This window comes from Pseudophryne corroboree, chromosome 11, assembly GCF_028390025.1.
Source record: "Pseudophryne corroboree isolate aPseCor3 chromosome 11, aPseCor3.hap2, whole genome shotgun sequence".
Taxonomy (NCBI): domain Eukaryota; kingdom Metazoa; phylum Chordata; class Amphibia; order Anura; family Myobatrachidae; genus Pseudophryne; species Pseudophryne corroboree.
The window spans coordinates 179,061,813-179,086,519 of NC_086454.1; the positions used below are offsets into that span (position 1 = coordinate 179,061,813).

General features: G+C 35.3%; 22 non-coding genes across 22 annotated transcripts; all 22 read right to left on the reverse strand.

Moving 5' to 3' along the window:
* Positions 1-106: 106 nt before the first annotated feature.
* Positions 107-188, reverse strand: TRNAS-UGA (transfer RNA serine (anticodon UGA)). Its single transcript has one exon. It is a non-coding gene; the product is annotated as a tRNA-Ser (tRNA).
* A 1,080-nt stretch (positions 189-1,268) lies between these two features.
* TRNAS-UGA (transfer RNA serine (anticodon UGA)) lies at positions 1,269-1,350 on the reverse strand. Its single transcript has one exon. It is a non-coding gene; the product is annotated as a tRNA-Ser (tRNA).
* Positions 1,351-2,430: 1,080 nt separating this feature from the next.
* Positions 2,431-2,512, reverse strand: TRNAS-UGA (transfer RNA serine (anticodon UGA)). The gene has a single exon. It is a non-coding gene; the product is annotated as a tRNA-Ser (tRNA).
* Positions 2,513-3,592: 1,080 nt separating this feature from the next.
* TRNAS-UGA (transfer RNA serine (anticodon UGA)) lies at positions 3,593-3,671 on the reverse strand. Its single transcript has one exon. It is a non-coding gene; the product is annotated as a tRNA-Ser (tRNA).
* Positions 3,672-4,755: 1,084 nt separating this feature from the next.
* On the reverse strand, positions 4,756-4,837 carry TRNAS-UGA (transfer RNA serine (anticodon UGA)). Its single transcript has one exon. It is a non-coding gene; the product is annotated as a tRNA-Ser (tRNA).
* A 1,080-nt stretch (positions 4,838-5,917) lies between these two features.
* TRNAS-UGA (transfer RNA serine (anticodon UGA)) lies at positions 5,918-5,999 on the reverse strand. The gene has a single exon. It is a non-coding gene; the product is annotated as a tRNA-Ser (tRNA).
* Positions 6,000-7,079: 1,080 nt separating this feature from the next.
* On the reverse strand, positions 7,080-7,161 carry TRNAS-UGA (transfer RNA serine (anticodon UGA)). The gene has a single exon. It is a non-coding gene; the product is annotated as a tRNA-Ser (tRNA).
* Positions 7,162-8,241: 1,080 nt separating this feature from the next.
* On the reverse strand, positions 8,242-8,323 carry TRNAS-UGA (transfer RNA serine (anticodon UGA)). The gene has a single exon. It is a non-coding gene; the product is annotated as a tRNA-Ser (tRNA).
* A 1,081-nt stretch (positions 8,324-9,404) lies between these two features.
* Positions 9,405-9,486, reverse strand: TRNAS-UGA (transfer RNA serine (anticodon UGA)). The gene has a single exon. It is a non-coding gene; the product is annotated as a tRNA-Ser (tRNA).
* A 1,081-nt stretch (positions 9,487-10,567) lies between these two features.
* TRNAS-UGA (transfer RNA serine (anticodon UGA)) lies at positions 10,568-10,649 on the reverse strand. Its single transcript has one exon. It is a non-coding gene; the product is annotated as a tRNA-Ser (tRNA).
* A 1,080-nt stretch (positions 10,650-11,729) lies between these two features.
* On the reverse strand, positions 11,730-11,811 carry TRNAS-UGA (transfer RNA serine (anticodon UGA)). Its single transcript has one exon. It is a non-coding gene; the product is annotated as a tRNA-Ser (tRNA).
* Positions 11,812-12,892: 1,081 nt separating this feature from the next.
* On the reverse strand, positions 12,893-12,974 carry TRNAS-UGA (transfer RNA serine (anticodon UGA)). Its single transcript has one exon. It is a non-coding gene; the product is annotated as a tRNA-Ser (tRNA).
* A 1,080-nt stretch (positions 12,975-14,054) lies between these two features.
* On the reverse strand, positions 14,055-14,136 carry TRNAS-UGA (transfer RNA serine (anticodon UGA)). The gene has a single exon. It is a non-coding gene; the product is annotated as a tRNA-Ser (tRNA).
* A 1,080-nt stretch (positions 14,137-15,216) lies between these two features.
* TRNAS-UGA (transfer RNA serine (anticodon UGA)) lies at positions 15,217-15,298 on the reverse strand. Its single transcript has one exon. It is a non-coding gene; the product is annotated as a tRNA-Ser (tRNA).
* A 1,079-nt stretch (positions 15,299-16,377) lies between these two features.
* On the reverse strand, positions 16,378-16,459 carry TRNAS-UGA (transfer RNA serine (anticodon UGA)). Its single transcript has one exon. It is a non-coding gene; the product is annotated as a tRNA-Ser (tRNA).
* Positions 16,460-17,539: 1,080 nt separating this feature from the next.
* Positions 17,540-17,621, reverse strand: TRNAS-UGA (transfer RNA serine (anticodon UGA)). The gene has a single exon. It is a non-coding gene; the product is annotated as a tRNA-Ser (tRNA).
* A 1,080-nt stretch (positions 17,622-18,701) lies between these two features.
* Positions 18,702-18,783, reverse strand: TRNAS-UGA (transfer RNA serine (anticodon UGA)). The gene has a single exon. It is a non-coding gene; the product is annotated as a tRNA-Ser (tRNA).
* A 1,080-nt stretch (positions 18,784-19,863) lies between these two features.
* On the reverse strand, positions 19,864-19,945 carry TRNAS-UGA (transfer RNA serine (anticodon UGA)). The gene has a single exon. It is a non-coding gene; the product is annotated as a tRNA-Ser (tRNA).
* A 1,080-nt stretch (positions 19,946-21,025) lies between these two features.
* Positions 21,026-21,107, reverse strand: TRNAS-UGA (transfer RNA serine (anticodon UGA)). Its single transcript has one exon. It is a non-coding gene; the product is annotated as a tRNA-Ser (tRNA).
* Positions 21,108-22,186: 1,079 nt separating this feature from the next.
* TRNAS-UGA (transfer RNA serine (anticodon UGA)) lies at positions 22,187-22,268 on the reverse strand. The gene has a single exon. It is a non-coding gene; the product is annotated as a tRNA-Ser (tRNA).
* A 1,080-nt stretch (positions 22,269-23,348) lies between these two features.
* TRNAS-UGA (transfer RNA serine (anticodon UGA)) lies at positions 23,349-23,430 on the reverse strand. Its single transcript has one exon. It is a non-coding gene; the product is annotated as a tRNA-Ser (tRNA).
* Positions 23,431-24,510: 1,080 nt separating this feature from the next.
* TRNAS-UGA (transfer RNA serine (anticodon UGA)) lies at positions 24,511-24,592 on the reverse strand. Its single transcript has one exon. It is a non-coding gene; the product is annotated as a tRNA-Ser (tRNA).
* Positions 24,593-24,707: the final 115 nt, after the last annotated feature.

Sequence of the window (24,707 nt, forward strand, 5' to 3'; positions counted from 1 at the left end):
TACAGTAAGTTAAATTTTGGGAAATGTAAAAGCTACTTTAGTTTCATGGAAAATAAAGTTATCAAGGACAAATGAGCTTAGCTTTCTACATGCATAAAAAGCAGTACGTAGCTGGCAGGATTTGAACCTGCGCGGGGAAACCCCAATGGATTTCAAGTCCATCGCTTTAACCTTTTGGCCACAACTACCTGACCTCAATTGGATGGTGCTACTTGGAAATCAAAACATTTTTCCTGTTGGCAGAAATATCTGATACATTTTATTTTAATTTGCTTCAATATTAATATGTAAACTTTGTGAAATATAATAGCTAGTATAGTTTAATGTCAAATATAGGTGTCAAGGACTTTTGATCTTGTACTAAATTAATTAGAAATCAGAGCCTTTAACATCACACCATGCCAACACTAGTGCTCATGAACTGTATTGTACATTTTACGGACATTTTATCAAATAATAATCATTTAAAATATATTAGGTTTTTTATTGGTCTATTCCACAGGTTTTCAAACTTGGTTCTCAGAACCCCACACAGTGCATGTTTTGCAGGTCTCCTCGCAGAACCACAAGTAAATAATTAGCTCCACAAGTGGACTTTTTAAAATGTGCCAGTGAGTAATTAATACACATATGCACCTGCTGGGTTACCTGCAAATCATACACTGTGTGGGGTCCAGAGGACTGAGTTTGAGATCTTATGGTCTATTCCTTAATAAAGTTTGGAATTAGAACAACTGACACTGCACAATTAATAGTTTGTTGATTAACAGACATTATTTCTTACCTTTCATTAAATCTCTACAGCTGTAAATCCAGATAGAAAGAATCTGCATGCACAAGTTGCCACTGAGAAACATTTATACAAGGTCACAAGCATGTACATAGAATGCAGGAAGACACTGTCTGAGATTATATGGTTTAAAAAGAAGTCCATTGTAAAACAGGATATATATGTAGGTGAGCTAAGCTGAGATTGAGAACTCAATTCTTAAACATAACATGCTTTGATTCTCTTCATCTTGAATGCATTTCGTTTTTAAACCAGCTTGAAAAGCAAATGGATTTTAAGTCCATCACCTTAACCACTCAGCCACAACTACCTTAATGTTGTTTCACTGACAAGCTGTGTGCAAAATCAATGTTTTCCTTTTTTGGTAGCTTTTACAGTAAGTTAAATTTTGGGAAATGTAAAAGCTACTTTAGTTTCATGGAAAATAAAGTTATCAAGGACAAATGAGCTTAGCTTTCTACATGCATAAAAAGCAGTACGTAGCTGGCAGGATTTGAACCTGCGCGGGGAAACCCCAATGGATTTCAAGTCCATCGCTTTAACCTTTTGGCCACAACTACCTGACCTCAATTGGATGGTGCTACTTGGAAATCAAAACATTTTTCCTGTTGGCAGAAATATCTGATACATTTTATTTTAATTTGCTTCAATATTAATATGTAAACTTTGTGAAATATAATAGCTAGTATAGTTTAATGTCAAATATAGGTGTCAAGGACTTTTGATCTTGTACTAAATTAATTAGAAATCAGAGCCTTTAACATCACACCATGCCAACACTAGTGCTCATGAACTGTATTGTACATTTTACGGACATTTTATCAAATAATAATCATTTAAAATATATTAGGTTTTTTATTGGTCTATTCCACAGGTTTTCAAACTTGGTTCTCAGAACCCCACACAGTGCATGTTTTGCAGGTCTCCTCGCAGAACCACAAGTAAATAATTAGCTCCACAAGTGGACTTTTTAAAATGTGCCAGTGAGTAATTAATACACATATGCACCTGCTGGGTTACCTGCAAATCATACACTGTGTGGGGTCCAGAGGACTGAGTTTGAGATCTTATGGTCTATTCCTTAATAAAGTTTGGAATTAGAACAACTGACACTGCACAATTAATAGTTTGTTGATTAACAGACATTATTTCTTACCTTTCATTAAATCTCTACAGCTGTAAATCCAGATAGAAAGAATCTGCATGCACAAGTTGCCACTGAGAAACATTTATACAAGGTCACAAGCATGTACATAGAATGCAGGAAGACACTGTCTGAGATTATATGGTTTAAAAAGAAGTCCATTGTAAAACAGGATATATATGTAGGTGAGCTAAGCTGAGATTGAGAACTCAATTCTTAAACATAACATGCTTTGATTCTCTTCATCTTGAATGCATTTCGTTTTTAAACCAGCTTGAAAAGCAAATGGATTTTGAGTCCATCACCTTAACCACTCGGCCACAACTACCTTAATGTTTTTTCACTGACAAGCTGTGTGCAAAATCAATGTTTTCCTTTTTTGGTAGCTTTTACAGTAAGTTAAATTTTGGGAAATGTAAAAGCTACTTTAGTTTCATGGAAAATAAACTTATCAAGGACAAATGAGCTTAGCTTTCTACATGCATAAAAAGCAGTACGTAGCTGGCAGGATTTGAACCTGCGCGGGGAAACCCCAATGGATTTCAAGTCCATCACCTTAACCACTCGGCCACAACTACCTGACCTCAATTGTATGGTGCTACTTGGAAATCCAAACATTTTTCCTGGTGGCAGAAATATCTGATACATATTATTTTAATTTGCTTCAATATTAATATGTAAATTTTGTGAAATATAATAGCTAGTATAGTTTAATGTCAAATATAGGTGTCAAGGACTTTTGATCTTGTACTAAATTAATTAGAAATCAGAGCCTTTAACATCACACCATGCCAACACTAGTGCTCATGAACTGTATTGTACATTTTACGGACATTTTATCAAATAATAATCATTTAAAATATATTAGGTTTTTTATTGGTCTATTCCACAGGTTCTCAAACTTGGTTCTCAGAACCCCACACAGTGCATGTTTTGCAGGTCTCCTCGCAGAACCACAAGTAAATAATTAGCTCCACAAGTGGACTTTTTAAAATGTGTCAGTGAGTAATTAATACACATATGCACCTGCTGGGTTACCTGCAAATCATACACTGTGTGGGGTCCAGAGGACTGAGTTTGAGAACTTATGGTCTATTCCTTAATAAAGTTTGGAATTAGAACAACTGACACTGCACAATTAATAGTTTGTTGATTAACAGACATTATTTCTTACCTTTCATTACATCTCTACAGCTGTAAATCCAGATAGAAAGAATCTGCATGCACAAGTTGCCACTGAGAAACATTTATACAAGGTCACAAGCATGTACATAGAATGCAGGAAGACACTGTCTGAGATTATATGGTTTAAAAAGAAGTCCATTGTAAAACAGGATATATATGTAGGTGAGCTAAGCTGAGATTGAGAACTCAATTCTTAAACATAACATGCTTTGATTCTCTTCATCTTTAATGCATTTCGTTTTTAAACCAGCTTGAAAAGCAAATGGATTTTGAGTCCATCACCTTAACCACTCGGCCACAACTACCTTAATGTTGTTTCACTGACAAGCTGTGTGCAAAATCAATGTTTTCCTTTTTTGGTAGCTTTTACAGTAAGTTAAATTTTGGGAAATGTAAAAGCTACTTTAGTTTCATGGAAAATAAAGTTATCAAGGACAAATGAGCTTAGCTTTCTACATGCATAAAAAGCAGTATGTATCTGGCAGGATTTGAACCTGCGTGGGGAAATCCCAATGGATTTCAAGTCCATCGCCTTAACCACTCGGCCACAACTATCTGACCTCAATTGGATGGTGCTACTTGGAAATCAAAACATTTTTCCTGTTGGCAGAAATATCTGATACATTTTATTTTAATTTGCTTCAATATTAATATGTAAAACTTTGTGAAATATAATAGCTAGTATAGTTTAATGTCAAATATAGGTGTCAAGGACTTTTGATCTTGTACTAAATTAATTAGAAATCAGAGCCTTTAACATCACACCATGCCAACACTAGTGCTCATGAACTGTATTGTACATTTTACGGACATTTTATCAAATAATAATCATTTAAAATATATTAGGTTTTTTATTGGTCTATTCCACCGGTTTTCAAACTTGGTTCTCAGAACCCCACACAGTGCATGTTTTGCAGGTCTCCTCGCAGAACCACAAGTAAATAATTAGCTCCACAAGTGGACTTTTTAAAATGTGTCAGTGAGTAATTAATACACATATGCACCTGCTGGGTTACCTGCAAATCATACACTGTGTGGGGTCCAGAGGACTGAGTTTGAGAACTTATGGTCTATTCCTTAATAAAGTTTGGAATTAGAACAACTGACACTGCACAATTAATAGTTTGTTGATTAACAGACATTATTTCTTACCTTTCATTACATCTCTACAGCTGTAAATCCAGATAGAAAGAATCTGCATGCACAAGTTGCCACTGAGAAACATTTATACAAGGTCACAAGCATGTACATAGAATGCAGAAAGACACTGTCTGAGATTATATGGTTTAAAAAGAAGTCCATTGTAAAACAGGATATATATGTAGGTGAGCTAAGCTGAGATTGAGAACTCAATTCTTAAACATAACATGCTTTGATTCTCTTCATCTTGAATGCATTTCGTTTTTAAACCAGCTTGAAAAGCAAATGGATTTTGAGTCCATCACCTTAACCACTCGGCCACAACTACCTTAATGTTGTTTCACTGACAAGCTGTGTGCAAAATCAATGTTTTCCTTTTTTGGTAGCTTTTACAGTAAGTTAAATTTTGGGAAATGTAAAAGCTACTTTAGTTTCATGGAAAATAAAGTTATCAAGGACAAATGAGCTTAGCTTTCTACATGCATAAAAAGCAGTACGTAGCTGGCAGGATTTGAACCTGCGCGGGGAAACCCCAATGGATTTCAAGTCCATCGCCTTAACCACTCGGCCACAACTACCTGACCTCAATTGGATGGTGCTACTTGGAAATCCAAACATTTTTCCTGGTGGCAGAAATATCTGATACATTTTATTTTAATTTGCTTCAATATTAATATGTAAACTTTGTGAAATATAATAGCTAGTATAGTTTAATGTCAAATATAGGTGTCAAGGACTTTTGATCTTGTACTAAATTAATTAGAAATCAGAGCCTTTAACATCACACCATGCCAACACTAGTGCTCATGAACTGTATTGTACATTTTACGGACATTTTATCAAATAATAATCATTTAAAATATATTAGGTTTTTTATTGGTCTATTCCACAGGTTTTCAAACTTGGTTCTCAGAACCCCACACAGTGCATGTTTTGCAGGTCTCCTCGCAGAACCACAAGTAAATAATTAGCTCCACAAGTGGACTTTTTAAAATGTGTCAGTGAGTAATTAATACACATATGCACCTGCTGGGTTACCTGCAAATCATACACTGTGTGGGGTCCAGAGGACTGAGTTTGAGAACTTATGGTCTATTCCTTAATAAAGTTTGGAATTAGAACAACTGACACTGCACAATTAATAGTTTGTTGATTAACAGACATTATTTCTTACCTTTCATTACATCTCTACAGCTGTAAATCCAGATAGAAAGAATCTGCATGCACAAGTTGCCACTGAGAAACATTTATACAAGGTCACAAGCATGTACATAGAATGCAGAAAGACACTGTCTGAGATTATATGGTTTAAAAAGAAGTCCATTGTAAAACAGGATATATATGTAGGTGAGCTAAGCTGAGATTGAGAACTCAATTCTTAAACATAACATGCTTTGATTCTCTTCATCTTGAATGCATTTCGTTTTTAAACCAGCTTGAAAAGCAAATGGATTTTGAGTCCATCACCTTAACCACTCGGCCACAACTACCTTAATGTTGTTTCACTGACAAGCTGTGTGCAAAATCAATGTTTTCCTTTTTTGGTAGCTTTTACAGTAAGTTAAATTTTGGGAAATGTAAAAGCTACTTTAGTTTCATGGAAAATAAAGTTATCAAGGACAAATGAGCTTAGCTTTCTACATGCATAAAAAGCAGTACGTAGCTGGCAGGATTTGAACCTGCGCGGGGAAACCCCAATGGATTTCAAGTCCATCGCCTTAACCACTCGGCCACAACTACCTGACCTCAATTGGATGGTGCTACTTGGAAATCCAAACATTTTTCCTGGTGGCAGAAATATCTGATACATTTTATTTTAATTTGCTTCAATATTAATATGTAAACTTTGTGAAATATAATAGCTAGTATAGTTTAATGTCAAATATAGGTGTCAAGGACTTTTGATCTTGTACTAAATTAATTAGAAATCAGAGCCTTTAACATCACACCATGCCAACACTAGTGCTCATGAACTGTATTGTACATTTTACGGACATTTTATCAAATAATAATCATTTAAAATATATTAGGTTTTTTATTGGTCTATTCCACAGGTTTTCAAACTTGGTTCTCAGAACCCCACACAGTGCATGTTTTGCAGGTCTCCTCGCAGAACCACAAGTAAATAATTAGCTCCACAAGTGGACTTTTTAAAATGTGTCAGTGAGTAATTAATACACATATGCACCTGCTGGGTTACCTGCAAATCATACACTGTGTGGGGTCCAGAGGACTGAGTTTGAGAACTTATGGTCTATTCCTTAATAAAGTTTGGAATTAGAACAACTGACACTGCACAATTAATAGTTTGTTGATTAACAGACATTATTTCTTACCTTTCATTACATCTCTACAGCTGTAAATCCAGATAGAAAGAATCTGCATGCACAAGTTGCCACTGAGAAACATTTATACAAGGTCACAAGCATGTACATAGAATGCAGAAAGACACTGTCTGAGATTATATGGTTTAAAAAGAAGTCCATTGTAAAACAGGATATATATGTAGGTGAGCTAAGCTGAGATTGAGAACTCAATTCTTAAACATAACATGCTTTGATTCTCTTCATCTTGAATGCATTTCGTTTTTAAACCAGCTTGAAAAGCAAATGGATTTTGAGTCCATCACCTTAACCACTCGGCCACAACTACCTTAATGTTGTTTCACTGACAAGCTGTGTGCAAAATCAATGTTTTCCTTTTTTGGTAGCTTTTACAGTAAGTTAAATTTTGGGAAATGTAAAAGCTACTTTAGTTTCATGGAAAATAAAGTTATCAAGGACAAATGAGCTTAGCTTTCTACATGCATAAAAAGCAGTACGTAGCTGGCAGGATTTGAACCTGCGCGGGGAAACCCCAATGGATTTCAAGTCCATCGCCTTAACCACTCGGCCACAACTACCTGACCTCAATTGGATGGTGCTACTTGGAAATCCAAACATTTTTCCTGGTGGCAGAAATATCTGATACATTTTATTTTAATTTGCTTCAATATTAATATGTAAACTTTGTGAAATATAATAGCTAGTATAGTTTAATGTCAAATATAGGTGTCAAGGACTTTTGATCTTGTACTAAATTAATTAGAAATCAGAGCCTTTAACATCACACCATGCCAACACTAGTGCTCATGAACTGTATTGTACATTTTACGGACATTTTATCAAATAATAATCATTTAAAATATATTAGGTTTTTTATTGGTCTATTCCACAGGTTTTCAAACTTGGTTCTCAGAACCCCACACAGTGCATGTTTTGCAGGTCTCCTCGCAGAACCACAAGTAAATAATTAGCTCCACAAGTGGACTTTTTAAAATGTGTCAGTGAGTAATTAATACACATATGCACCTGCTGGGTTACCTGCAAATCATACACTGTGTGGGGTCCAGAGGACTGAGTTTGAGAACTTATGGTCTATTCCTTAATAAAGTTTGGAATTAGAACAACTGACACTGCACAATTAATAGTTTGTTGATTAACAGACATTATTTCTTACCTTTCATTACATCTCTACAGCTGTAAATCCAGATAGAAAGAACCTGCATGCACAAGTTGCCACTGAGAAACATTTATACAAGGTCACAAGCATGTACATAGAATGCAGGAAGACACTGTCTGAGATTATATGGTTTAAAAAGAAGTCCATTGTAAAACAGGATATATATGTAGGTGAGCTAAGCTGAGATTGAGAACTCAATTCTTAAACATAACATGCTTTGATTCTCTTCATCTTGAATGCATTTCGTTTTTAAACCAGCTTGAAAAGCAAATGGATTTTGAGTCCATCACCTTAACCACTCGGCCACTACTACCTTAATGTTGTTTCACTGACAAGCTGTGTGCAAAATCAATGTTTTCCTTTTTTGGTAGCTTTTACAGTAAGTTAAATTTTGGGAAATGTAAAAGCTACTTTAGTTTCATGGAAAATAAAGTTATCAAGGACAAATGAGCTTAGCTTTCTACATGCATAAAAAGCAGTACGTAGCTGGCAGGATTTGAACGTGCGTGGGGATACCCCAATGGATTTCAAGTCCATCGCCTTAACCACTCGGCCACAACTACCCGACCTCAATTGGATGGTGCTACTTGGAAATCAAAACATTTTTCCTGTTGGCAGAAATATCTGATACATTTTATTTTAATTTGCTTCAATATTAATATGTAAAACTTTGTGAAATATAATAGCTAGTATAGTTTAATGTCAAATATAGGTGTCAAGGACTTTTGATCTTGTACTAAATTAATTAGAAATCAGAGCCTTTAACATCACACCATGCCAACACTAGTGCTCATGAACTGTATTGTACATTTTACGGACATTTTATCAAATAATAATCATTTAAAATATATTAGGTTTTTTATTGGTATATTCCACCGGTTTTCAAACTTGGTTCTCAGAACCCCACACAGTGCATGTTTTGCAGGTCTCCTCGCAGAACCACAAGTAAATAATTAGCTCCACAAGTGGACTTTTTAAAATGTGTCAGTGAGTAATTAATACACATATGCACCTGCTGGGTTACCTGCAAATCATACACTGTGTGGGGTCCAGAGGACTGAGTTTGAGAACTTATGGTCTATTCCTTAATAAAGTTTGGAATTAGAACAACTGACACTGCACAATTAATAGTTTGTTGATTAACAGACATTATTTCTTACCTTTCATTACATCTCTACAGCTGTAAATCCAGATAGAAAGAATCTGCATGCACAAGTTGCCACTGAGAAACATTTATACAAGGTCACAAGCATGTACATAGAATGCAGAAAGACACTGTCTGAGATTATATGGTTTAAAAAGAAGTCCATTGTAAAACAGGATATATATGTAGGTGAGCTAAGCTGAGATTGAGAACTCAATTCTTAAACATAACATGCTTTGATTCTCTTCATCTTGAATGCATTTTGTTTTTAAACCAGCTTGAAAAGCAAATGGATTTTGAGTCCATCACCTTAACCACTCGGCCACAACTACCTTAATGTTGTTTCACTGACAAGCTGTGTGCAAAATCAATGTTTTCCTTTTTTGGTAGCTTTTACAGTAAGTTAAATTTTGGGAAATGTAAAAGCTACTTTAGTTTCATGGAAAATAAAGTTATCAAGGACAAATGAGCTTAGCTTTCTACATGCATAAAAAGCAGTACGTAGCTGGCAGGATTTGAACCTGCGCGGGGAAATCCCAATGGATTTCAAGTCCATCGCCTTAACCAATCGGCCACAACTATCTGATCTCAATTGGATGGTGCTACTTGGAAATCAAAACATTTTTCCTGTTGGCAGAAATATCTGATACATTTTATTTTAATTTGCTTCAATATTAATATGTAAAACTTTGTGAAATATAATAGCTAGTAAAGTTTAATGTCAAATATAGGTGTCAAGGACTTTTGATCTTGTACTAAATTAATTAGAAATCAGAGCCTTTAACATCACACCATGCCAACACTAGTGCTCATGAACTGTATTGTACATTTTACGGACATTTTATCAAATAATAATCATTTAAAATATATTAGGTTTTTTATTGGTCTATTCCACCGGTTTTCAAACTTGGTTCTCAGAACCCCACACAGTGCATGTTTTGCAGGTCTCCTCGCAGAACCACAAGTAAATAATTAGCTCCACAAGTGGACTTTTTAAAATGTGTCAGTGAGTAATTAATACACATATGCACCTGCTGGGTTACCTGCAAATCATACACTGTGTGGGGTCCAGAGGACTGAGTTTGAGAACTTATGGTCTATTCCTTAATAAAGTTTGGAATTAGAACAACTGACACTGCACAATTAATAGTTTGTTGATTAACAGACATTATTTCTTACCTTTCATTACATCTCTACAGCTGTAAATCCAGATAGAAAGAATCTGCATGCACAAGTTGCCACTGAGAAACATTTATACAAGGTCACAAGCATGTACATAGAATGCAGAAAGACACTGTCTGAGATTATATGGTTTAAAAAGAAGTCCATTGTAAAACAGGATATATATGTAGGTGAGCTAAGCTGAGATTGAGAACTCAATTCTTAAACATAACATGCTTTGATTCTCTTCATCTTGAATGCATTTCGTTTTTAAACCAGCTTGAAAAGCAAATGGATTTTGAGTCCATCACCTTAACCACTCGGCCACAACTACCTTAATGTTGTTTCACTGACAAGCTGTGTGCAAAATCAATGTTTTCCTTTTTTGGTAGCTTTTACAGTAAGTTAAATTTTGGGAAATGTAAAAGCTACTTTAGTTTCATGGAAAATAAAGTTATCAAGGACAAATGAGCTTAGCTTTCTACATGCATAAAAAGCAGTACGTAGCTGGCAGGATTTGAACCTGCGCGGGGAAACCCCAATGGATTTCAAGTCCATCGCCTTAACCACTCGGCCACAACTACCTGACCTCAATTGGATGGTGCTACTTGGAAATCCAAACATTTTTCCTGGTGGCAGAAATATCTGATACATTTTATTTTAATTTGCTTCAATATTAATATGTAAACTTTGTGAAATATAATAGCTAGTATAGTTTAATGTCAAATATAGGTGTCAAGGACTTTTGATCTTGTACTAAATTAATTAGAAATCAGAGCCTTTAACATCACACCATGCCAACACTAGTGCTCATGAACTGTATTGTACATTTTACGGACATTTTATCAAATAATAATCATTTAAAATATATTAGGTTTTTTATTGGTCTATTCCACAGGTTTTCAAACTTGGTTCTCAGAACCCCACACAGTGCATGTTTTGCAGGTCTCCTCGCAGAACCACAAGTAAATAATTAGCTCCACAAGTGGACTTTTTAAAATGTGTCAGTGAGTAATTAATACACATATGCACCTGCTGGGTTACCTGCAAATCATACACTGTGTGGGGTCCAGAGGACTGAGTTTGAGAACTTATGGTCTATTCCTTAATAAAGTTTGGAATTAGAACAACTGACACTGCACAATTAATAGTTTGTTGATTAACAGACATTATTTCTTACCTTTCATTACATCTCTACAGCTGTAAATCCAGATAGAAAGAACCTGCATGCACAAGTTGCCACTGAGAAACATTTATACAAGGTCACAAGCATGTACATAGAATGCAGGAAGACACTGTCTGAGATTATATGGTTTAAAAAGAAGTCCATTGTAAAACAGGATATATATGTAGGTGAGCTAAGCTGAGATTGAGAACTCAATTCTTAAACATAACATGCTTTGATTCTCTTCATCTTGAATGCATTTCGTTTTTAAACCAGCTTGAAAAGCAAATGGATTTTGAGTCCATCACCTTAACCACTCGGCCACAACTACCTTAATGTTGTTTCACTGACAAGCTGTGTGCAAAATCAATGTTTTCCTTTTTTGGTAGCTTTTACAGTAAGTTAAATTTTGGGAAATGTAAAAGCTACTTTAGTTTCATGGAAAATAAAGTTATCAAGGACAAATGAGCTTAGCTTTCTACATGCATAAAAAGCAGTACGTAGCTGGCAGGATTTGAACGTGCGTGGGGATACCCCAATGGATTTCAAGTCCATCGCCTTAACCACTCGGCCACAACTACCCGACCTCAATTGGATGGTGCTACTTGGAAATCAAAAATTTTTTCCTGTTGGCAGAAATATCTGATACATTTTATTTTAATTTGCTTCAATATTAATATGTAAAACTTTGTGAAATATAATAGCTAGTATAGTTTAATGTCAAATATAGGTGTCAAGGACTTTTGATCTTGTACTAAATTAATTAGAAATCAGAGCCTTTAACATCACACCATGCCAACACTAGTGCTCATGAACTGTATTGTACATTTTACGGACATTTTATCAAATAATAATCATTTAAAATATATTAGGTTTTTTATTGGTCTATTCCACCGGTTTTCAAACTTGGTTCTCAGAACCCCACACAGTGCATGTTTTGCAGGTCTCCTCGCAGAACCACAAGTAAATAATTAGCTCCACAAGTGGACTTTTTAAAATGTGTCAGTGAGTAATTAATACACATATGCACCTGCTGGGTTACCTGCAAATCATACACTGTGTGGGTTCCAGAGGACTGAGTTTGAGAACTTATGGTCTATTCCTTAATAAAGTTTGGAATTAGAACAACTGACACTGCACAATTAATAGTTTGTTGATTAACAGACATTATTTCTTACCTTTCATTACATCTCTACAGCTGTAAATCCAGATAGAAAGAATCTGCATGCACAAGTTGCCACTGAGAAACATTTATACAAGGTCACAAGCATGTACATAGAATGCAGAAAGACACTGTCTGAGATTATATGGTTTAAAAAGAAGTCCATTGTAAAACAGGATATATATGTAGGTGAGCTAAGCTGAGATTGAGAACTCAATTCTTAAACATAACATGCTTTGATTCTCTTCATCTTGAATGCATTTCGTTTTTAAACCAGCTTGAAAAGCAAATGGATTTTGAGTCCATCACCTTAACCACTCGGCCACAACTACCTTAATGTTGTTTCACTGACAAGCTGTGTGCAAAATCAATGTTTTCCTTTTTTGGTAGCTTTTACAGTAAGTTAAATTTTGGGAAATGTAAAAGCTACTTTAGTTTCATGGAAAATAAAGTTATCAAGGACAAATGAGCTTAGCTTTCTACATGCATAAAAAGCAGTACGTAGCTGGCAGGATTTGAACCTGCGCGGGGAAACCCCAATGGATTTCAAGTCCATCGCCTTAACCACTCGGCCACAACTACCTGACCTCAATTGGATGGTGCTACTTGGAAATCCAAACATTTTTCCTGGTGGCAGAAATATCTGATACATTTTATTTTAATTTGCTTCAATATTAATATGTAAACTTTGTGAAATATAATAGCTAGTATAGTTTAATGTCAAATATAGGTGTCAAGGACTTTTGATCTTGTACTAAATTAATTAGAAATCAGAGCCTTTAACATCACACCATGCCAACACTAGTGCTCATGAACTGTATTGTACATTTTACGGACATTTTATCAAATAATAATCATTTAAAATATATTAGGTTTTTTATTGGTCTATTCCATAGGTTTTCAAACTTGGTTCTCAGAACCCCACACAGTGCATGTTTTGCAGGTCTCCTCGCAGAACCACAAGTAAATAATTAGCTCCACAAGTGGACTTTTTAAAATGTGTCAGTGAGTAATTAATACACATATGCACCTGCTGGGTTACCTGCAAATCATACACTGTGTGGGGTCCAGAGGACTGAGTTTGAGAATTTATGGTCTATTCCTTAATAAAGTTTGGAATTAGAACAACTGACACTGCACAATTAATAGTTTGTTGATTAACAGACATTATTTCTTACCTTTCATTACATCTCTACAGCTGTAAATCCAGATGAAAAGAACCTGCATGCACAAGTTGCCACTGAGAAACATTTATACAAGGTCACAAGCATGTACATAGAATGCAGGAAGACACTGTCTGAGATTATATGGTTTAAAAAGAAGTCCATTGTAAAACAGGATATATATGTAGGTGAGCTAAGCTGAGATTGAGAACTCAATTCTTAAACATAACATGCTTTGATTCTCTTCATCTTGAATGCATTTCGTTTTTAAAACAGCTTGAAAAGCAAATGGATTTTGAGTCCATCACCTTAACCACTCGGCCACAACTACCTTAATGTTGTTTCACTGACAAGCTGTGTGCAAAATCAATGTTTTCCTTTTTTGGTAGCTTTTACAGTAAGTTAAATTTTGGGAAATGTAAAAGCTACTTTAGTTTCATGGAAAATAAAGTTATCAAGGACAAATGAGCTTAGCTTTCTACATGCATAAAAAGCAGTACGTAGCTGGCAGGATTTGAACGTGCGTGGGGATACCCCAATGGATTTCAAGTCCATCGCCTTAACCACTCGGCCACAACTACCCGACCTCAATTGGATGGTGCTACTTGGAAATCCAAACATTTTTCCTGGTGGCAGAAATATCTGATACATTTTATTTTAATTTGCTTCAATATTAATATGTAAACTTTGTGAAATATAATAGCTAGTATAGTTTAATGTCAAATATAGGTGTCAAGGACTTTTGATCTTGTACTAAATTAATTAGAAATCAGAGCCTTTAACATCACACCATGCCAACACTAGTGCTCATGAACTGTATTGTACATTTTACGGACATTTTCTCAAATAATAATCATTTAAAATATATTAGGTTTTTTATTGGTCTATTCCACAGGTTCTCAAACTTGGTTCTCAGAACCCCACACAGTGCATGTTTTGCAGGTCTCCTCGCAGAACCACAAGTTAATAACTAGCTCCACAAGTGGACTTTTTAAAATGTGTCAGTGAGTAATTAATACACATATGCACCTGCTGGGTTACCTGCAAATTATACACTGTGTGGGGTCCAGAGGACTGAGTTTGAGAACTTATGGTCTATTCCTTAATAAAGTTTGGAATTAGAACAACTGACACTGCACAATTAATAGTTTGTTGATTACCAGACATTATTTCTTACCTTTCATTACATCTCTACAGCTGTAAATCCAGATAGAAAGAATCTGCATGCACAAGTTGCCACTGAGAAACATTTATACAAGGTCACAAGCATGTACATAGAATGCAGAAAGACACTGTCTGAGATTATATGGTTTAAAAAGAAGTCCATTGTAAAACAGGATATATATGTAGGTGAGCTAAGCTGAGATTGAGAACTCAATTCTTAAACATAACATGCTTTGATTCTCTTCATCTTGAATGCATTTAGTTTTTAAACCAGCTTGAAAAGCAAATGGATTTTGAGTCCATCACCTTAACCACTCGGCCACAACTACCTTAATGTTGTTTCACTGACAAGCTGTGTGCAAAATCAATGTTTTCCTTTTTTGGTAGCTTTTACAGTAAGTTAAATTTTGGGAAATGTAAAAGCTACTTTAGTTTCATGGAAAATAAAGTTATCAAGGACAAATGAGCTTAGCTTTCTACATGCATAAAAAGCAGTACGTAGCTGGCAGGATTTGAACCTGCGCGGGGAAACCCCAATGGATTTCAAGTCCATCGCCTTAACCACTCGGCCACAACTACCTGACCTCGATTGGATGGTGCTACTTGGAAATCCAAACATTTTTCCTGGTGGCAGAAATATCTGATACATTTTATTTTAATTTGCTTCAATATTAATATGTAAACTTTGTGAAATATAATAGCTAGTATAGTTTAATGTCAAATATAGGTGTCAAGGACTTTTGATCTTGTACTAAATTAATTAGAAATCAGAGCCTTTAACATCACACCATGCCAACACTAGTGCTCATGAACTGTATTGTACATTTTACTGACATTTTATCAAATAATAATCATTTAAAATATATTAGGTTTTTTATTGGTCTATTCCACAGGTTTTCAAACTTGGTTCTCAGAACCCCACACAGTGCATGTTTTGCAGGTCTCCTCGCAGAACCACAAGTAAATAATTAGCTCCACAAGTGGACTTTTTAAAATGTGTCAGTGAGTAATTAATACACATATGTACCTGCTGGGTTACCTGCAAATCATACACTGTGTGGGGTCCAGAGGACTGAGTTTGAGAACTTATGGTCTATTCCTTAATAAAGTTTGGAATTAGAACAACTGACACTGCACAATTAATAGTTTGTTGATTAACAGACATTATTTCTTACCTTTCATTACATCTCTACAGCTGTAAATCCAGATAGAAAGAACCTGCATGCACAAGTTGCCACGAGAAACATTTATACAAGGTCACAAGCATGTACATAGAATGCAGGAAGACACTGTCTGAGATTATATGGTTTAAAAAGAAGTCCATTGTAAAACAGGATATATATGTAGGTGAGCTAAGCTGAGATTGAGAACTCAATTCTTAAACATAACATGCTTTGATTCTCTTCATCTTGAATGCATTTCGTTTTTAAACCAGCTTGAAAAGCAAATGGATTTTGAGTCCATCACCTTAACCACTCGGCCACAACTACCTTAATGTTGTTTCACTGACAAGCTGTGTGCAAAATCAATGTTTTCCTTTTTTGGTAGCTTTTACAGTAAGTTAAATTTTGGGAAATGTAAAAGCTACTTTAGTTTCATGGAAAATAAAGTTATCAAGGACAAATGAGCTTAGCTTTCTACATGCATAAAAAGCAGTACGTAGCTGGCAGGATTTGAACGTGCGTGGGGAAACCCCAATGGATTTCAAGTCCATCGCCTTAACCACTCGGCCACAACTACCCGACCTCAATTGGATGGTGCTACTTGGAAATCCAAACATTTTTCCTGGTGGCAGAAATATCTGATACATTTTATTTTAATTTGCTTCAATATTAATATGTAAACTTTGTGAAATATAATAGCTAGTATAGTTTAATGTCAAATATAGGTGTCAAGGACTTTTGATCTTGTACTAAATTAATTAGAAATCAGAGCCTTTAACATCACACCATGCCAACACTAGTGCTCATGAACTGTATTGTACATTTTACGGACATTTTATCAAATAATAATCATTTAAAATATATTAGGTTTTTTATTGGTCTATTCCACAGGTTCTCAAACTTGGTTCTCAGAACCCCACACAGTGCATGTTTTGCAGGTCTCCTCGCAGAACCACAAGTAAATAATTAGCTCCACAAGTGGACTTTTTAAAATGTGTCAGTGAGTAATTAATACACATATGCATCTGCTGGGTTACCTGCAAATCATACACTGTGTGGGGTCCAGAGGACTGAGTTTGAGAACTTATGGTCTATTCCTTAATAAAGTTTGGAATTAGAACAACTGACACTGCACAATTAATAGTTTGTTGATTACCAGACATTATTTCTTACCTTTCATTACATCTCTACAGCTGTAAATCCAGATAGAAAGAATCTGCATGCACAAGTTGCCACTGAGAAACATTTATACAAGGTCACAAGCATGTACATAGAATGCAGGAAGACACTGTCTGAGATTATATGGTTTAAAAAGAAGTCCATTGTAAAACAGGATATATATGTAGGTGAGCTAAGCTGAGATTGAGAACTCAATTCTTAAACATAACATGCTTTGATTCTCTTCATCTTGAATGCATTTCGTTTTTAAACCAGCTTGAAAAGCAAATGGATTTTGAGTCCATCACCTTAACCACTCGGCCACAACTACCTTAACGTTGTTTCACTGACAAGCTGTGTGCAAAATCAATTTTTTCCTTTTTTGGTAGCTTTTACAGTAAGTTAAATTTTGGGAAATGTAAAAGCTACTTTAGTTTCATGGAAAATAAAGTTATCAAGGACAAATGAGCTTAGCTTTCTACATGCATAAAAAGCAGTACGTAGCTGGCAGGATTTGAACCTGCGCGGGGAAACCCCAATGGATTTCAAGTCCATCGCCTTAACCACTCGGCCACAACTACCTGACCTCAATTGGATGGTGCTACTTGGAAATCCAAACATTTTTCCTGGTGGCAGAAATATCTGATACATTTTATTTTAATTTGCTTCAATATTAATATGTAAACTTTGTGAAATATAATAGCTAGTATAGTTTAATGTCAAATATAGGTGTCAAGGACTTTTGATCTTGTACTAAATTAATTAGAAATCAGAGCCTTTAACATCACACCTTGCCAACACTAGTGCTCATGAACTGTATTGTACATTTTACGGACATTTTATCAAATAATAATCATTTAAAATATATTAGGTTTTTTATTGGTCTATTCCACAGGTTTTCAAACTTGGTTCTCAGAACCCCACACAGTGCATGTTTTGCAGGTCTCCTCGCAGAACCACAAGTAAATAATTAGCTCCACAAGTGGACTTTTTAAAATGTGTCAGTGAGTAATTAATACACATATGTACCTACTGGGTTACCTGCAAATCATACACTGTGTGGGGTCCAGAGGACTGAGTTTGAGAACTTATGGTCTATTCCTTAATAAAGTTTGGAATTAGAACAACTGACACTGCACAATTAATAGTTTGTTGATTAACAGACATTATTTCTTACCTTTCATTACATCTCTACAGCTGTAAATCCAGATAGAAAGAACCTGCATGCACAAGTTGCCACTGAGAAACATTTATACAAGGTCACAAGCATGTACATAGAATGCAGGAAGACACTGTCTGAGATTATATGGTTTAAAAAGAAGTCCATTGTAAAACAGGATATATATGTAGGTGAGCTAAGCTGAGATTGAGAACTCAATTCTTAAACATAACATGCTTTGATTCTCTTCATCTTGAATGCATTTCGTTTTTAAACCAGCTTGAAAAGCAAATGGATTTTGAGTCCATCACCTTAACCACTCGGCCACAACTACCTTAATGTTGTTTCACTGACAAGCTGTGTGCAAAATCAATGTTTTCCTTTTTTGGTAGCTTTTACAGTAAGTTAAATTTTGGGAAATGTAAAAGCTACTTTAGTTTCATGGAAAATAAAGTTATCAAGGACAAATGAGCTTAGCTTTCTACATGCATAAAAAGCAGTACGTAGCTGGCAGGATTTGAACGTGCGTGGGGAAACCCCAATGGATTTCAAGTCCATCGCCTTAACCACTCGGCCACAACTACCCGACCTCAATTGGATGGTGCTACTTGGAAATCCAAACATTTTTCCTGGTGGCAGAAATATCTGATACATTTTATTTTAATTTGCTTCAATATTAATATGTAAACTTTGTGAAATATAATAGCTAGTATAGTTTAATGTCAAATATAGGTGTCAAGGACTTTTGATCTTGTACTAAATTAATTAGAAATCAGAGCCTTTAACATCACACCATGCCAACACTAGTGCTCATGAACTGTATTGTACATTTTACGGACATTTTATCAAATAATAATCATTTAAAATATATTAGGTTTTTTATTGGTCTATTCCACAGGTTCTCAAACTTGGTTCTCAGAACCCCACACAGTGCATGTTTTGCAGGTCTCCTCGCAGAACCACAAGTAAATAATTAGCTCCACAAGTGGACTTTTTAAAATGTGTCAGTGAGTAATTAATACACATATGCACCTGCTGGGTTACCTGCAAATCATACACTGTGTGGGGTCCAGAGGACTGAGTTTGAGAACTTATGGTCTATTCCTTAATAAAGTTTGGAATTAGAACAACTGACACTGCACAATTAATAGTTTGTTGATTACCAGACATTATTTCTTACCTTTCATTACATCTCTACAGCTGTAAATCCAGATAGAAAGAATCTGCATGCACAAGTTGCCACTGAGAAACATTTATACAAGGTCACAAGCATGTACATAGAATGCAGGAAGACACTGTCTGAGATTATATGGTTTAAAAAGAAGTCCATTGTAAAACAGGATATATATGTAGGTGAGCTAAGCTGAGATTGATAACTCAATTCTTAAACATAACATGCTTTGATTCTCTTCATCTTGAATGCATTTAGTTTTTAAACCAGCTTGAAAAGCAAATGGATTTTGAGTCCATCACCTTAACCACTCGGCCACAACTACCTTAACGTTGTTTCACTGACAAGCTGTGTGCAAAATCAATGTTTTCCTTTTTTGGTAGCTTTTACAGTAAGTTAAATTTTGGGAAATGTAAAAGCTACTTTAGTTTCATGGAAAATAAAGTTATCAAGGACAAATGAGCTTAGCTTTCTACATGCATAAAAAGCAGTACGTAGCTGGCAGGATTTGAACCTGCGCGGGGAAACCCCAATGGATTTCAAGTCCATCGCCTTAACCACTCGGCCACAACTACCTGACCTCAATTGGATGGTGCTACTTGGAAATCCAAACATTTTTCCTGGTGGCAGAAATATCTGATACATTTTATTTTAATTTGCTTCAATATTAATATGTAAACTTTGTGAAATATAATAGCTAGTATAGTTTAATGTCAAATATAGGTGTCAAGGACTTTTGATCTTGTACTAAATTAATTAGAAATCAGAGCCTTTAACATCACACCTTGCCAACACTAGTGCTCATGAACTGTATTGTACATTTTACGGACATTTTATCAAATAATAATCATTTAAAATATATTAGGTTTTTTATTGGTCTATTCCACAGGTTTTCAAACTTGGTTCTCAGAACCCCACACAGTGCATGTTTTGCAGGTCTCCTCGCAGAACCACAAGTAAATAATTAGCTCCACAAGTGGACTTTTTAAAATGTGTCAGTGAGTAATTAATACACATATGTACCTACTGGGTTACCTGCAAATCATACACTGTGTGGGGTCCAGAGGACTGAGTTTGAGAACTTATGGTCTATTCCTTAATAAAGTTTGGAATTAGAACAACTGACACTGCACAATTAATAGTTTGTTGATTAACAGACATTATTTCTTACCTTTCATTACATCTCTACAGCTGTAAATCCAGATAGAAAGAACCTGCATGCACAAGTTGCCACTGAGAAACATTTATACAAGGTCACAAGCATGTACATAGAATGCAGGAAGACACTGTCTGAGATTATATGGTTTAAAAAGAAGTCCATTGTAAAACAGGATATATATGTAGGTGAGCTAAGCTGAGATTGAGAACTCAATTCTTAAACATAACATGCTTTGATTCTCTTCATCTTGAATGCATTTCGTTTTTAAACCAGCTTGAAAAGCAAATGGATTTTGAGTCCATCACCTTAACCACTCGGCCACAACTACCTTAATGTTGTTTCACTGACAAGCTGTGTGCAAAATCAATGTTTTCCTTTTTTGGTAGCTTTTACAGTAAGTTAAATTTTGGGAAATGTAAAAGCTACTTTAGTTTCATGGAAAATAAAGTTATCAAGGACAAATGAGCTTAGCTTTCTACATGCATAAAAAGCAGTACGTAGCTGGCAGGATTTGAACGTGCGTGGGGAAACCCCAATGGATTTCAAGTCCATCGCCTTAACCACTCGGCCACAACTACCCGACCTCAATTGGATGGTGCTACTTGGAAATCCAAACATTTTTCCTGGTGGCAGAAATATCTGATACATTTTATTTTAATTTGCTTCAATATTAATATGTAAACTTTGTGAAATATAATAGCTAGTATAGTTTAATGTCAAATATAGGTGTCAAGGACTTTTGATCTTGTACTAAATTAATTAGAAATCAGAGCCTTTAACATCACACCATGCCAACACTAGTGCTCATGAACTGTATTGTACATTTTACGGACATTTTATCAAATAATAATCTTTAAAATATATTAGGTTTTTTATTGGTCTATTCCACAGGTTCTCAAACTTGGTTCTCAGAACCCCACACAGTGCATGTTTTGCAGGTCTCCTCGCAGAACCACAAGTAAATAATTAGCTCCACAAGTGGACTTTTTAAAATGTGTCAGTGAGTAATTAATACACATATGCACCTGCTGGGTTACCTGCAAATCATACACTGTGTGGGGTCCAGAGGACTGAGTTTGAGAACTTATGGTCTATTCCTTAATAAAGTTTGGAATTAGAACAACTGACACTGCACAATTAATAGTTTGTTGATTACCAGACATTATTTCTTACCTTTCATTACATCTCTACAGCTGTAAATCCAGATAGAAAGAATCTGCATGCACAAGTTGCCACTGAGAAACATTTATACAAGGTCACAAGCATGTACATAGAATGCAGGAAGACACTGTCTGAGATTATATGGTTTAAAAAGAAGTCCATTGTAAAACAGGATATATATGTAGGTGAGCTAAGCTGAGATTGAGAACTCAATTCTTAAACATAACATGCTTTGATTCTCTTCATCTTGAATGCATTTAGTTTTTAAACCAGCTTGAAAAGCAAATGGATTTTGAGTCCATCACCTTAACCACTCGGCCACAACTACCTTAATGTTGTTTCACTGACAAGCTGTGTGCAAAATCAATGTTTTCCTTTTTTGGTAGCTTTTACAGTAAGTTAAATTTTGGGAAATGTAAAAGCTACTTTAGTTTCATGGAAAATAAAGTTATCAAGGACAAATGAGCTTAGCTTTCTACATGCATAAAAAGCAGTACGTAGCTGGCAGGATTTGAACCTGCGCGGGGAAACCCCAATGGATTTCAAGTCCATCGCCTTAACCACTCGGCCACAACTACCTGACCTCAATTGGATGGTGCTACTTGGAAATCCAAACATTTTTCCTGGTGGCAGAAATATCTGATACATTTTATTTTAATTTGCTTCAATATTAATATGTAAACTTTGTGAAATATAATAGCTAGTATAGTTTAATGTCAAATATAGGTGTCAATGACTTTTGATCTTGTACTAAATTAATTAGAAATCAGAGCCTTTAACATCACACCATGCCAACACTAGTGCTCATGAACTGTATTGTACATTTTACGGACATTTTATCAAATAATAATCATTTAAAATATATTAGGTTTTTTATTGGTCTATTCCACAGGTTCTCAAACTTGGTTCTCAGAACCCCACACAGTGCATGTTTTGCAGGTCTCCTCGCAGAACCACAAGTAAATAATTAGCTCCACAAGTGGACTTTTTAAAATGTGCCAGTTAGTAATTAATACACATATGCACCTGCTGGGTTACCTGCAAATCATACACTGTGTGGGGTCCAGAGGACTGAGTTTGAGAACTTATGGTCTATTCCTTAATAAAGTTTGGAATTAGAACAACTGACACTGCACAATTAATAGTTTGTTGATTAACAGACATTATTTCTTACCTTTCATTACATCTCTACAGCTGTAAATCCAGATAGAAAGAACCTGCATGCACAAGTTGCCACTGAGAAACATTTATACAAGGTCACAAGCATGTACATAGAATGCAGGAAGACACTGTCTGAGATTATATGGTTTAAAAAGAAGTCCATTGTAAAACAGGATATATATGTAGGTGAGCTAAGCTGAGATTGAGAACTCAATTCTTAAACATAACATGCTTTGATTCTCTTCATCTTGAATGCATTTCGTTTTTAAACCAGCTTGAAAAGCAAATGGATTTTGAGTCCATCACCTTAACCACTCGGCCACAACTACCTTAATGTTGTTTCACTGACAAGCTGTGTGCAAAATCAATGTTTTCCTTTTTTGGTAGCTTTTACAGTAAGTTAAATTTTGGGAAATGTAAAAGCTACTTTAGTTTCATGGAAAATAAAGTTATCAAGGACAAATGAGCTTAGCTTTCTACATGCATAAAAAGCAGTACGTAGCTGGCAGGATTTGAACGTGCGTGGGGAAACCCCAATGGATTTCAAGTCCATCGCCTTAACCACTCGGCCACAACTACCCGACCTCAATTGGATGGTGCTACTTGGAAATCCAAACATTTTTCCTGGTGGCAGAAATATCTGATACATTTTATTTTAATTTGCTTCAATATTAATATGTAAACTTTGTGAAATATAATAGCTAGTATAGTTTAATGTCAAATATAGGTGTCAAGGACTTTTGATCTTGTACTAAATTAATTAGAAATCAGAGCCTTTAACATCACACCATGCCAACACTAGTGCTCATGAACTGTATTGTACATTTTACGGACATTTTATCAAATAATAATCATTTAAAATATATTAGGTTTTTTATTGGTCTATTCCACAGGTTCTCAAACTTGGTTCTCAGAACCCCACACAGTGCATGTTTTGCAGGTCTCCTCACAGAACCACAAGTAAATAATTAGCTCCACAAGTGGACTTTTTAAAATGTGTCAGTGAGTAATTAATACACATATGCACCTGCTGGGTTACCTGCAAATCATACACTGTGTGGGGTCCAGAGGACTGAGTTTGAGAACTTATGGTCTATTCCTTAATAAAGTTTGGAATTAGAACAACTGACACTGCACAATTAATAGTTTGTTGATTACCAGACATTATTTCTTACCTTTCATTACATCTCTACAGCTGTAAATCCAGATAGAAAGAATCTGCATGCACAAGTTGCCACTGAGAAACATTTATACAAGGTCACAAGCATGTACATAGAATGCAGGAAGACACTGTCTGAGATTATATGGTTTAAAAAGAAGTCCATTGTAAAACAGGATATATATGTAGGTGAGCTAAGCTGAGATTGAGAACTCAATTCTTAAACATAACATGCTTTGATTCTCTTCATCTTGAATGCATTTCGTTTTTAAACCAGCTTGAAAAGCAAATGGATTTTGAGTCCATCACCTTAACCACTCGGCCACAACTACCTTAATGTTGTTTCACTGGCAAGCTGTGTGCAAAATCAATGTTTTCCTTTTTTGGTAGCTTTTACAGTAAGTTAAATTTTGGGAAATGTAAAAGCTACTTTAGTTTCATGGAAAATAAAGTTATCAAGGACAAATGAACTTAGCTTTCTACATGCATAAAAAGCAGTACGTAGCTGGCAGGATTTGAACCTGCGCGGGGAAACCCCAATGGATTTCAAGTCCATCGCCTTAACCACTCGGCCACAACTACCTGACCTCTATTGGATGGTGCTACTTGGAAATCAAAACATTTTTCCTGTTGGCAGAAATATCTGATACATTTTATTTTAATTTGCTTCAATATTAATATGTAAACTTTGTGAAAT